This window comes from Pipra filicauda, unplaced genomic scaffold, assembly GCF_003945595.2.
Source record: "Pipra filicauda isolate LSUMZ 115617 unplaced genomic scaffold, ASM394559v2 scaffold71_size5581439_pilon, whole genome shotgun sequence".
Classification (NCBI taxonomy): Eukaryota; Metazoa; Chordata; class Aves; order Passeriformes; family Pipridae; genus Pipra; species Pipra filicauda.
Genome location: NW_024104887.1, coordinates 4,564,271 through 4,577,922, shown reverse-complemented (window position 1 = coordinate 4,577,922; position 13,652 = coordinate 4,564,271). Strand labels below are relative to the sequence as shown.

Below are 13,652 nucleotides of genomic sequence, written 5' to 3'. Positions count from 1 at the left end.
GCGGGGTGGTGCGTCCCAAGCCTTTATAAGCAGCCGCGTGGAAGCTTGCCGCCCTTTCGATCCACGCGCTCGGTGGAATGAAGGTGGTGCGCGTGACCTCCAGCTCGGGCTTGGGGCCCAGGTCGGGGCCGGCTGGGCGGGCAGCGGAGAGGCGGTGGCCCGGCGTGTATGTCGAGGCGCCCTTAACATTGAGCAGGCTGAAGGGAGGGCTCCCTCTCCCCGCTCTCTGCAGTGGTGGCAGCCGCCGTGCCTCGCTGGGCCGCGTGGGCTGGGCCGGACCATTGTGGGGGGGGAGCGTGGCGCCTGAGGCCGCTGTCCGTTCAGGCAGCCATGGAGGCGACACCGGGGCCGGGGCCGGGACACGCCGGGGCTGCGGATGTGCCTTCTCGGTAAGTCAGGAGGTGCTTGGCCTGGTCGGGGCCCTGGGAGGGCACTGTGTGTGTGAGGTACCGCCGGGCGGCGAGGAGGGGCTGGAAATCACTGCCCGGAGCTCCGTGAGGGCTCTGGGGGTAACGCTGCTGTGGCGGGTGCGCGGCAGTCAGTGCCTTCCGTGGATTTTTATGGCGCTGTTTCAGGAAATAAGTCTCTATTTTTATTTGGTTTTCGATGTGCCAGGCCCTTTCTGCACAACAGACATTACAAACTCAGAATTGGAATGTCTGCAATTTCAGTTTTTGAAAATTGCCCTAGTGGTAAACGCAGTCTGGCAAGCTGCATTTATATACTATTCTAAAGTTAGGTAGTTCTAAATCTCCTGACTAAAAACAATTTAGAGAGGATTGTCGACTACTACAACCTTTCTGATGTAAATATTTCGGTGATTAATAGCAACAGAAACACAACTGGAATTAAAAGCAGAGTGTTGGTCATGAGGGTCTGGTTTTGGTGGGGGGGGGGTTATTTTTTTTTTCCCTGTATAAACCAACTTTATACTTAAAATCTAAAATTACTGCTGAAAAGTATTCTAATAGTACTTCTCTTCTATCCCCACAGCAGGAAGATGACTTGAAGTAAAGAGTAAGTTAATTTTTTTTTTCTATTAAAGTGCACAAGCTGTTAAGTTCCAGGCCTTTACTTAACGCTAATGACGCAACTGGGACCAGTAGTCGAAAATAATCTTTAACAATTACGTCTTAAAGCAAGCTAAATAAAAACTCATTAAAACTGATTTCATGTACCCACAAGTTAAAGCGTTAAAGCCTCTTATACACAAAGGGGAAATTGTACAAGCCTGTAAGATAAAACAGGCACTGTTTTGTAAAGGATGGGATGCAGAAGCTGCTGGCTGTTGATGATGATAACCCTGAATAGGAAGTGCCGTCAGATGCGAGAACTGACGATACCCTTCTCACTGTCTGAAATACAGCTACAGGCATGCAGTTCGAGTCACAGAAACCTGTCTTCTAAAACTAATCAGGCAACTTTTATTTCTGCTTGCTGTCTGTGAAAAGAGCTCTTGAAACGTTTAACCAAGCTTTGTGTCCATCTGTTCCACTTGACCTGCAGAACCTGGTCTTTCCAGGCAGATGTGACACAACAGGATGGGGCCAGGTTGCTCTTCTGGGATGGCCCGAATCTGAAGGTAAGAAATGAATTTCACTGGAACACATAGAGCTTTATACCAGGGGAAATATAATTTGAGAATGAATGAGCTTCATAGGCTGTAAGGAGCTCAATAGGTGTGTTTTGTCAGCTTGACTCGATCTGCTTTCCCTCGTCTCTTCTTCACAGTTTAAAGCCTGATACTTACTCTTGATAACTCTGTATTTAGGTATAGCTTGCAGGTCTGTGCTGCCATGTGCTGGTTGTTACTAATGTCCATCCACTGATGTTACAGCTCTTCACAAGCCCTATGGAAGGTGGTGAGACAGCAGAGCAGGAGAGTCTCCTGGGTGAGTTTAATGGTTAGTGTGTTCTTAGTTTAACATGGCTACAGTCTCAGGGATGTGTTTCTGCATATTCTTAGCTCTAAATGTATAATTAATGAAGTTCTAGGCCAAAAAACCCACTTTCTTAGACTAAAATAGAGGCAGTAGAGGTGTAAGAACAGCTCTCCTGCACTGCAGTTTTACTGACAGCACTACATAGAGCAAAGAGACAAAGGTGTTGCTTCTGCCAGAAATGTATCAATTTACCCAAAGATATCATGTGATGAAACGAACCAAAAATTGCTGGAATTACCGGCAGATTGACTGGTGGTGAGCAAAGGTTTTCTGATGATATCTCCTGCATGAACAAATGAGTTAATAATGGTGTGGAGTGGTTACCTTAACCCTGCTGCTCTGTTACAGGTGGCGATGGTGCAAACAGCTGGTCTGGGGAGGAAGGAATCCAACAAACCACGTGAGCTTGGGGACTGGTGTTTGTAGACACAGTGGTTTTCTGTCTGAAGGTGCTAAGAAATGACAATGGTTACACTGTTCTGATTACACAAACATTAAAGTGATCTCTTTCAAAAAAACACTGGGTCTGTTTTCATCACTTCACTGATCATTAAGGAATGACTTTTTCATTACACAGCACGGTTTTAATAAACACACTGGGCACTCCTATAATTTGCTATAATATGATAAAGAAGATGTACACAGGGTGCAGATAATGTCAGTGGGGTTTAGCTGTGTAAGCATTTCGTATTTGTTTGGTAATTAACTTGTTTTAAACAGTTTGAACAAATGATACTAATAGTGCTGCTGTAATTACTGGAGTGAGTAGCCCTTAAATACTTAGCAAGAAGAGCAAATGCAGCTATTTCTGTAGCTTGTTTCCAGGCTCGCTGTTTCTTCATTATTTTGGCCTCAAACTTTAAATTAAGCATCATAATTTAACTAATACCTCATGAGCACATGCTCATTCTGTGCCAAGAAGGTTAACAGCAGTGTCAGCTGTGCAGCTCCAGGTAGAAGGTATCTTGTTACCTGGTTTGAAAGTGGTGGAAATTTTGCTGGAAGAAAGGCTGGGAAAAAGCCATTCAGGACAGCCAACAAAACAGTCAGAATGGTAGTTTTCAGTCAAAATGTGATGGGCAATATTTTTGCTGTAGTAACTAAAGTGAACAGATCAGGTTGTCATAAAACTAAAAGCAGGGATACAGTTTCACCCAGGGATTTCTGGCCCATAGAAGCAGTAGCTGTGAGCTTAGGGTGGGACAAAGAAAGAAGTGACAGCAGAACATAAATATTATTCCAGCCCTGGATCACATATAAGACTTCAGGGACTGCCCAAGCTGTGATTGCACTTCCCTGTGTAGTTCAGGTAAAGACCTGAATGTTTTAATTATTTCCTGACTGGAAGAAGATGCTGTGCCTTGGTGCTGCCTTGGTGGCATCACAGGGCAGTGTCCCTGTCCCTCCAGTAGCACAGGTGGGCTCTGCTGTCTGGGGTGTAAAATATATAGAATGTAGGATTTCACAGAGGTTGCTCTTACTGAAAAGTCAAGAGTTAAGTGCTCTGAAAAACAGGTTTTCAGAGAAATGTCAGAAAGCAATAGGGTGTCTGGTGCAGGTAAATTATTCTGGATTTTTCCTAGAATCACGACTAATACATACAGGGTTTAATAAAAACATTCAATCTGGGTAATGGAGTATGTAAAACTTGTATGGGATTAATTAGTTTCTTTTTATCTAAAGGTATTTGAGCAGTATGAAGAACAGGTTACTCCAATGTTTAATTAAAATCTTAGAGTTACATTCTGTTCCCAGTGTTTAATGAAACAAAACTTTTTGCCTGATTTTAAGAGCTTGTGTATTAGAACATACTGACATTTCTTATCTCATGTAACATGCATTGGAAATAAAAAGGGTTTTAAAGCTTTCAGAAAACAGGGGTGCATCTTTTTTGAAAACCAGAATCTGTAGGCCATGAATGATCATGGAGTTAAGAGTAGCCACGTACCCTCAGGCAACAGACAACTAAGCAAATTGTTGCTTGACTCTTCAGTGTGGTGCTTAATTTGCTCAAGAAATGTTTGCTGCAGCTCGTTTTTATAATTGTTCTTGCTTTCCAGTGTGTGTCAGAATTGTCTCATTAAAAAAGAGCAGAGTTGATCTGGGAAAACTTAAGTAAACAGGACATAATTTATCAGGGTTTTTTGAGGTTACAAGTTGGTATCTATTAGAGTTAACTATTCATGAGTTTCATTTCAGCAGTACTTGTTTATTGTTTTAATCAAAACCAAAGTTCCTCAGCAGGGATCATCCTCCAACAGGCTGGATTTTTTTCTAAGATAAATGAATGGAAAAAGTGTTATTTCTGTTAGAATATGGTGCCTTTCAAACAAAATAGATACCCTGAACATACCCTGTGATGTTACATGGGAGCACAGATAATTTTACTGTTTTTCTTACAGTCCTTCAGGGGAGGGGAAATAAAACCATTCTGTTTTGATTACATTTGGAGCACACAAAATTGAGTGTTGTGGAATGAGCAACAGACAAAAAACCTGGTTTTCAAACACAATTAATTTAGATTTTCTTAAGTTTTAAAAGAACAGTTGGCAGGAGTCCCTTGGCACTTAACAGCCAACAACCACAAATAAATCTAAAATAGATGAAAGGATTAAAGCAGAAATAAAATATGCAGTGAAGTGAAGAATGGCCGAGTGACAGCTTTTAGCAATCAGAGAGATGGCAATGTCATGGGGTAATTTGTGAGAGAAAACACACTGATTATATGTTATCCCCAAAATTCATGCTGTGACTGGACCTGATGGAGAAGGGGCTGAAGGGATGGAGGAGGAGAAGGCAGCAGTGGTGTGGCCTTGATGCTGACAGGGGACATGGCTGCTGGTCTCTGTTTCCTCACTGTAAAGCACAAGCTTCACATTTAACATAAATGCTGGTTATCATTATTTCTTGATTAGTATTATAAAGCCATTGTATCTACATCAGTATTAAAATCACTCATGCAAACCTATAAATTACTATCATTAATATATCCCAGCTATTAATGGAAATCTGAGGAGTTTTTTCTCTTGCTGGCTGCCATTTCAGCTGAGGCAGTTCTGGCTCTGCTGAATTAGAAGGGAGGAAGGGATATCCTGTGTATCTTAGCTTTTTATAATGAAATAAGTCCTTAATTTGGAAACTTCACTACTTTTCTCCTGAAGGCAGATGGAAGAGCAGTTAATCTTGCAGCTCTTGTCTCCCTCATTTCACATTAGTGAAGGAACTGAGGCACAAAGGAGCTGCTGTTTTCCAGCAAGGAACAATTAAGATGGTATTAGTGTCATGCAGGAGAAGTGTTACAGGTTTGTTTTCATCCAGGTGCCACCTTGGCAAATGCTTTGTGATGATTTCTCAGATGACTCAGGCAGCAACTCTGAGCAAAGAGTGAGGGCTCAAAACACTCAAGGGAGTCTTTGGCCTTCCTCAGGCTCAGCAATGTTCATAGCACCCAACTGACCCTGTGCTGTGAGAGCTTAAGCACATTTCACATGTTCCTGTAAAGAAGGACAAGGTTAACACATCATTTAATGGCCTGGTAGGACAAACATTGACCTTATTTTGTCAGTTTATGTAATTTAGTGCCTTAATTTTACACTTGAAATCAATTTTAACCCAAATGTTATGAACTGATCCTGGTACTGCTTAACATGGTAAGAATTTTACAGGTGGGATTTGATTTAGAGCGTGGCAGGAGGACATACTCGAAGAACATCAGCATTTTGTGCTCCTGTACTCAATTCACAGGAGGAATAACATCTGTCCTGCTTGAGCCCACAAGGTGGGGCAGTGACCAAGCTCAGAGATTATTGAGAGATTTAAAAGTGTTGGAAGATGATTGATTAGGGAAACATGGTTTTATTGCTGGTTCTTTCCCAGTTGTCTAATAAGATTTTCATCTTCCATTACCACGCAGAGAATCCCTCACACAGTGAAAATGTCACTGGCTAATTAGTTGCTAATTAATGTTGCTTAGTGTTGGACCAGCAAAGGCTCTGTTTTTGCTGCTGTGCAAACCTGTTGCAGTGATGGTTCCAGCCCCAAAGTGTTCCTGGTCTGAGCAGACAGCAGTGACACAGAGAGCAGGAGTAAACAGTGGGATGAGGAGCCAAAGGAGTTAAAACTTAATAAAAATGCTGTATGAAAAATGGTTCTCTCCAGCAGCCTCAGGACTTGCCAGCCTGGCTGTGCCTCCTCAGTGGTGGGTGTTGAGCTTCAACTCAGCTGGAGTCAATAAACAGCCCCCAGCCCAGCACCTGTGTGGAACTGAAACCTGAACAAAATACAAATGAGGAAATCACATTATGGAGCCTGAATTTGAAATCCCTGCTGTTTTAATCAAATGGAGATGTTGAAACTTTCATCTCCAATAATCACGACTTTTCCTGTGCGTGCTTTCTTTTCTTTTTGTGCACTTCCTGTCAGTTTTTGCAAGTCAATGCTTAGATTTTTTTTTTTTGTTTTGTTTTCCCCATAACAAGTTTTTTATTTGTAATGATTTGTGGTAAAATAATTGTGTGGCACAGCTGCAGCACGAACTCTAAACAAAAAATGATCGATATTTCTAAAGCTGCCTGTGGCTTTCTGGTGATCTCTCCTTGGTTTTCTTTATCACTTTGATTTTTGAATTACTCCTTTGCTTGTGCTTTCCCAGACCCTGTAGGACAGTGTCTGCAGGTTTGATTTTCTTTGTTTTTCTTGTTTTTTGTACACATGCAAACAGCATGTGATGTTTTGTTGGTGTGGGGTTGTGTCGGGCACTGTTATTAACAGAACGGTGGAACAGGTTTGAGGTTTAATAGCACATTCAGAGACAAACTTCCTGCTAACTCTAAGCTTATCACCCACAATAAAAAATAATAATTTTTTATAAACAGCTTAAATTCTACTAATAAATACCTGAGTCAAGGTAAGAGTGGTATCAAATACTTCTGATAATAATTTGGTTATCAGAGGCTTTATCTGACAGCAAGTGCAGTACTGGTGTTCAGGTGATCAGTGACCATGTACAGTTGTTTAATGCAGCCCACAACAGCAGATGAAATGTTTAATATAATGTTAAATCTCCTGTGTCTCCATCAGGTAATCTTGATTCCAGATTACCTCCCCATTACAGATGAAAAACTGGAGCTTGGAGTCTTGCTGGGGGGGGGGGATGAGAAGAGGGAAGGCAAATTTAGTCAGTCGTTGGATAAAGCAATTTTACTTAACTGTGTCAAATCGGATATTTATTACTTTCAACCATAGCAATAAATAATAAAATCTTTGTGCCAACTGCTCCTTGGGATGTGAAATACCTGGGATACCTGCTGGGAAGGTGATGAGAATTGTTTCAAGGCAAGGAGCAAACTGGGAGCTTTGAGATGTGCAGCGAATTCAGCAGGTCACGGGAAGACACTGTACCAAGGTACCTGCACTTTGAGTTGGATTTGATGTGTATCCAGTCAGCTCCCAACTGGCCTCTTTGCTGCTGCACTGGGGAGGAAGGTGCTCTGTGTTTGCAGGAGGTGAGACAAAGCTTTAGTGTCAGGGCCAGGCTGTTTGTGCTCCAAAACTGGAGGCTGCATCAAGGAGCAGGGATTTCAGAGGTACTGCTTTTATGCTTCAAAAAAGTCTTTGGAGATGACAGCGACACAGTGTCACTTGGAAGCAGAGTAGCAGCTCCGAGGCTAAAGCTGAGGAAAAAGAAGGGTTTTCAGGGAGGAGAGCAGGGCTGAGGGAACAGGAATGACACCAAAATTGGTTGAAGAACTGTTGTGATGAAGGAACAGCTCTGGTCTGATGGCTGCCCCTGCTCTGGGTGGCTCTTGGTGAAGTTCAGCCCATTTTAGGAGTTGGTTTTTTAAGTGGTTGTGTGAAGACCCATTAACTTGTGTCTTTGGAGAGAGTTTGTGGTGCAGAGGGAGGTAGATAGAGGAGGGAACTGCTTTCAAGGGAACTCCTCTTCAAGGGAGCAGCAGGGAGGTCACTGGGTTTGCAGATGGGACATATGAACTATGGGGAAGAAATTTGAGAGTGTGCAATTTAGAGGAAAATGGATAAAGAGAAGTAGAAAATGGCAGTAAAGTTATATTGTACTTGGGAAAACTTTTTCCCTCCAGAGCACCTTCAGGAGCCCAGTCATCATGGATGTGGATTTTTGGTCAGTTCAGAGGGGATATTTGTGCAGAATTGGAACAACAAAAGCCGTCAGATGCAGCAGAGACTTTTTCACTGAAGCCCCTGGGTTCATCCTTCCCAGGCACTTCTTGCTGCTGATCTCAGGGGTTACAGTTGCGTCCAATCAGCCTTGAAACTTCTCTAATCACCCCCCACAGCCCTTGATAATCTGATCACCTGTTAAAAAGCAAAGTCTGCAGGTCTTTGCAAGAAGGGGTTGTCCAATCTGTGTTGAACAGAGCTTGAATAGTCTTAGAGAAAGCCTGGAAGCTGCTCACAGGCTGCTGCAGGGCTGACCCTTAACGAGGAGAAGCTGGTGCTCGTTAGGGCCCCCAGGTGAGGCTCTTCAGATCCATCTTGTTCTAAACGTCCACCTTCCATTTTATGCTCCCCCTGATACCTCAGGCACAGGGCGAGGAGTTGGGGTTCTGTCTTTCTCTTTTTAAAAATAATATTACGCTTATTTAAGTCCTCTTGCTGCTCACAGGATGAAAGGGCAAACTCCTGGGCAGTGCTGGGTGGTTTTGGAGGCAGGTGAGAAAAAGCTGCATTTCTGATGGATGAACAAGCAAGAAGCCTTTGAATCTGTTAGACTGACATGCAGAAGGTCCCAGTTGCAAGAGGAAGAAGAGGTGGTGCCTACATCCACTAGAAGAGGAAATTCAGGTAGGAAAAATTATGATTTCCCAGAGAAGCTGGTGTCTAATCAAACCCTTGAGGTTTTCCTTGAAGTTAAGGAGGGAGAAGGAAATAAGTGGTGGTCATGGGAAAATATGATCCTGGTGCAGGGAGGGATTTCAAGAGAAGCCTGTTGGTGCCTGTTACTTTGAAAGAGTTTTGGTGAGCTTGGAGGTAAAGGGGGAAAAAACCAGATGATTTAAAGGAAGACACATTAAAATAAGGACAAGATAAGAGATCTTTAGACACTTACATATGTAAGAGTTGTACAGCCCAGGATATGGTTTTTGTGGGTACATGGCATTGCTTCCGAAATGTCCTGCTCTGGAGCTTACTTCCTATCAGGAATTACCAGTTGCTGACTCTTGCTGGGCAGTTACCATCTGCAAATGTTGCTTTAATCCCCTTTATGTGAGCTGTGCTGAATCTGGGGGGGTTGGACCAGAGGGGTGACGTTGCTGACACGCAAACCTGGGCTGCTCAGATCGGTCTGTGAGATGTGGTTTACATGGAAAGCTCCTAAATTCCAGCTGCAGTTCCACAGTGTGTGTGCTGCCTGTTGTGTAGGTGTGAGGAAAATTGACCCTGCCTTCTACCACTTCCTAATTAGTATTATCACTTAAAGAAGCAATATCCACTCAGGTTAATGAGCAGGAACGAGGACAGTTCCAGTGAGAGAGGCAGAGAAGAGTGAGTTGAGCTACCTCTGGGGTGGGAAGCTGAGTTTTCTCCCAGGGATGCTGGGAATTGGTTCATTTAGCTCATTGCAGACGTCTTCCCGTGCCCCCAATTCATTGGATGGGCCAGATGTGAGCTGAGGTTGGACCTGAGCTCTAGAAATGAGCTGGAGCGAAAGAGAACTTGTAAGAAATGGAGCTTGCACGTCCTGAAGTGTTGCAATGCTTTAAGCTGTTCTACTGCTCTGTTTTGTTTCTTGTTGGGGATTTTGGGGGCGTTTTGTTTGGTTCTTTTTTTCCTGGCTGAACAATGGAGTGTTTTTTACAGTAACTCTTGCCAGTTTTTGGGAAAATGTGTATCACCCAGTTGGCTCTAGGCTCAGCTGCAAAGTCTCTTCTTCAGTTGCTTGGAAGGGAGAAGTAGGTGCTTTGTTCTTTTGAAAATCTCCCTCTTATAATTTACCTGATTATCCTTTTTTTTTTATCCTTCCCTGAACATAGATGGTGGGTTTTCATGGCAAGGGAAGGCAAGTGAGGGGCACAAAAAAAGGACAAGGTTTGCATTGCAGCCCCCAGCTCTGTGCTGTTTCAGTGCATGTGGTGGAGGGGAGCTCTGAGCCTGCAGGAAAGCACAGCTTCCCCCAGAGCACTTGGGAAAATACTGAGTCTTTAAATTCATAATTTAACAAGCAGGTGGGCACAGTGAAGGAGATGAAATAAAGAAAAAAAAAATAATGGTGAAGTTCTCCTCCTCTTGGAAAGTGATATATAAAGGCACACAGCCTGAAGCTGCTGCCTTTTATGTTGTGTGTTTGAATCCTGTCCACCTCTGGGATTTTTCTGCCTACATCTCTACCTGCAGGATTCTCCAGGAGTTTGGTAAGAGCTGGGGTAGCAGGTACCAGAGCGTGATGCACGGAGATTGATTCTTTACTGCCTTATATTTAATTTCTATAAGCAAGCTGGAATTGCAGGGCTTACCTGGAGGTAGCAGCAAGACAAGGAGCAGCTGCCAAAGAGGAAAAGAGAGGATCATTCCTGTGGTGATGCAGCTGGATTCTCCATATTTGTTATAGCCAATGTCCCTTCTTTATTTTACAGTTTTCCACATATACCCGAGTCTCTGTATATCTAGGAGTTTATACAGGAGTATATTCCAGGAGTTTATACAGACATGTCTGTAATGAGGTGCTTTGAGGTTTAATCACATATTTTTATGTCGTGTTTAGCATTGCTGCCCCTGCTGCTGCTTGCCATGCAAAATCCTAATCTCAGAGCACCTCCACAAAGGTTTCCACAAGCCCAGGACAACTTTGGTTTCCCCTGGAGGAAGGACAGAGCTGACAGGTAGCCCAGGAGCCACGGGGAGAGGCAAAAATAGAGCATCCTCACAGCACATACCTAGAAACAACCAGTGATAAATGCAGGGGCCAAATCTGCAGTGAGTTATATATTGATCTTTCTCTCCTCCTTGTGCTTCTCTTTTGTAAACCTTAAAGCTATTTCTGCTTCCACTAACAACTCACTGAGAGATGCCACATGCAACAGGCTCACTGGCAGTGGATTGCTCATTCCACCTCACCAGATACAGCTAAACCAACCCTCCTTTAAGGATGTTTCACAGTCTCCACAGGTTTATTTTCTCCTCAGGCTGAGTTAATAAAAAAGCAAAGAAGAAAGATGGCACAGAAGCCACAGAATCAATAAGCTATTAGGATTCAGAAGAAAACTCAGAAAACTGCACATATAATTAATTATATGAACGGGTTGCATCTTTTCTGACTCCATGAAATCAGGTCTTCAATTTTATGTAAAACTGTAAACTAAGCTGAAGTTAAAAACTGCTGTGTCTCTGCATATTTACAAGGGAGAAGATAGAAAGTGCAAGCCCAAAACTGCCAGAAGGGACTATAAACAAAGCACCTCCAATTCCCCATCCATCAGGAGTAATTGAGCCATGGGCTTATGCAGTTTACAAGTAAAAAGCTGGCACTGTATCCCTAAATACCTGTGCTGCAGTGCCAACTTGGGATCCAGGGTTCCTCCCGTCCTTTCCAGTGAGCAAAGCTCTTGTGTTCGTCCTTGTGAACAAATTCACTGCTAATATTTTATAGAAACATAAATCACAGAATGGTTTGGGTTGGTAGGGAGAGCCCTGATCCTGGCCAAGACCTGCAGCATTGCCATAAACCTCAAACCAATAGGATCCATCAGCTGCTTTTTGTTAATTTGGTTGTGGTAAAAGGGAAGTTTCACAACGGGGCAGAGTATTTGCTCATTGAAATGTGGGAGATAACTGAGGGCCTGATCCATCCATCCCTGCTCCTGGGATGCTGGTTCTTCTCGGTGCTCAGGATTTGGTATCTGGCACTTTTTTCCTGGACCCTGGAGTATTTTGGCATTGGCCTTATCCCTCCACCAAGGAAAATGATTGCACCAAGGATTAGACACATCCCAACTGCAGTGTAATTTTGGTTGAGCTCCGTGACCAGCAAGAGCTAAAACCCCTCAGGTTTCTGACTGTGCTTGCTAAGTGTTTTGTATGTAAAGCAGGTAGTCCTTGAGGGATAATACTTCCATTACTTTTCCAGATGCTGCTGTACACATTTCCCCTATCAGCTGAGCTCGAGCAGGCTATTTTCTATCTCAAGGGCCTGTGTTAAACACACTGGCATGAGCTGCCAATAAATAATGCAGAAGATTCCCCTAGCCAGGACTTTTCCTTCTATTAGTAAGGGGAAAAAATACCAGACTTGAGGTAGCATGGGAGCTGCTGAAAGTTTTAACCTAAACTTCTCCTGGGTTTTTACATGGTCAGTTTTTTAGTCCCAGATGTTGTGGGTGAGATTTGTCCAGGTCTCGCCTTTCTCCCCTGTAACCCTCTCCAGAGCCACCTTCTCCAGGGGAAAACTGCATCCTGCAAACATCTTCTTTTAGCTCCTGCTGGTTTCTTCTCAATTTAACCAGCTGAAGCAGGAGCTGATTTTCCTCACAATAACCAGAGTATTCCTGTGGGTTTTGGTGTGACATGGCTCACAGGCTTCAAAAGCACTCCCCAAGTGTTATGTTTTAGGTGGAAAAGGCTTGGTTTTGTGTGTGGCCTGACTCATAATTTTAGGAGACACCCTGGGGCATATATAGGGCAGATGGACCTGTCTGCTCAGGAAAATGGCAGTCCAGCATATCTAAATTTTGGACTCTGGGATCTCTATCAGATTTTGATGTAGCTTCACTCGGGGCAGCTTGGGATGATCTTACCTTAGAGCAGGAACAGCAGGCTCTGCTCAGGAGGGTCCTCACTGAACATCTACCATGGCAAGTGTAGAAATCTTTCCTGGTCCCTTCCCAGCCCTCTTTGTGCTCCTTAAGTGCTGCATTTTCCAATAAATATCTATAATGGTGATAGAAATCAGCTGACCTGCTGCTCGCTGGGTTTTCAACCAGGTCAGCTTTTTCCTGTTTGAAAAGCGTGTTTTTCATATTGAACCCCCACCTTCTGCAGCAGTTGTGATTGATTATTCAGTCACCCATTCCCCCAAACCAGCCATTTCCTACAAACCTGCTTCTTGACAACCCAGAAGCTGAAAAATATGGATGTAAAAAACCCCAAAATAGCACGTACCCACTACCTCCTCCAGTTCAATTCCTATTTCAGTTCTCCCCTGGAGTGCTCTGCAATCCTGAGGAGCACATGGGAAATCCTCCACACACTGAAAATATGTATTTTATTCTTAAGGCTTGGAAGACAATGAAAATAAATACTACACAAGTTGGGGTTTCTAAGGCAGGGAGGAGGCTGCATCAGGGAAACCTCAGTCCAAAGCCCAGTCCTTTTGCAAGTACAGACAAATCCATTTGCCTGCCCCGCCCAGGCACCCTCCTGTGTGCCCAGTATTTGATTTTTTTCCTCTGAATAAAGAGCAGGAAAGATGAGGGAGGGGGGAAAAGATGAATTATCTTAAAGCTGGGCATGATGGGTGTAAGCAAAATGGGTGAAAATGTGAGTAGGCATCAGGGAGAAGGACTTGGTCCTGGTGGGGAAGGGATTGCACCTGTGTGGAGAAGCTTTTCTGGTACAAGCAGAGTGTGGGTCACAGAGGGGTGAAATAAGTGAGCAGCCTCACAGCCAGCCCTGCACTGAAATTTCTCTTTGTCTCTTCTGCCCATTTAAAGTCTCCCAGCTGGGAGTTTTCCTCCC

At 43.7% G+C, this 13,652-nt stretch overlaps 1 long non-coding RNA gene and 2 other non-coding genes across 3 annotated transcripts; all 3 read left to right on the top strand.

The window, feature by feature from the left end:
* Window positions 1–63: 63 nt before the first annotated feature.
* On the top strand, window positions 64–2,463 carry LOC113990427. The gene is made up of 5 exons (XR_003541624.2): window positions 64–389; window positions 994–1,017; window positions 1,507–1,582; window positions 1,838–1,892; window positions 2,292–2,463. It is a non-coding gene; the product is annotated as an uncharacterized LOC113990427 (long non-coding RNA).
* Window positions 1,288–1,361, top strand: LOC113990506. Its single transcript, XR_003541640.1, has one exon. It is a non-coding gene; the product is annotated as a small nucleolar RNA SNORD49 (small nucleolar RNA).
* On the top strand, window positions 2,147–2,219 carry LOC113990511. The gene has a single exon (XR_003541644.1). It is a non-coding gene; the product is annotated as a small nucleolar RNA SNORD65 (small nucleolar RNA).
* Window positions 2,464–13,652: the final 11,189 nt, after the last annotated feature.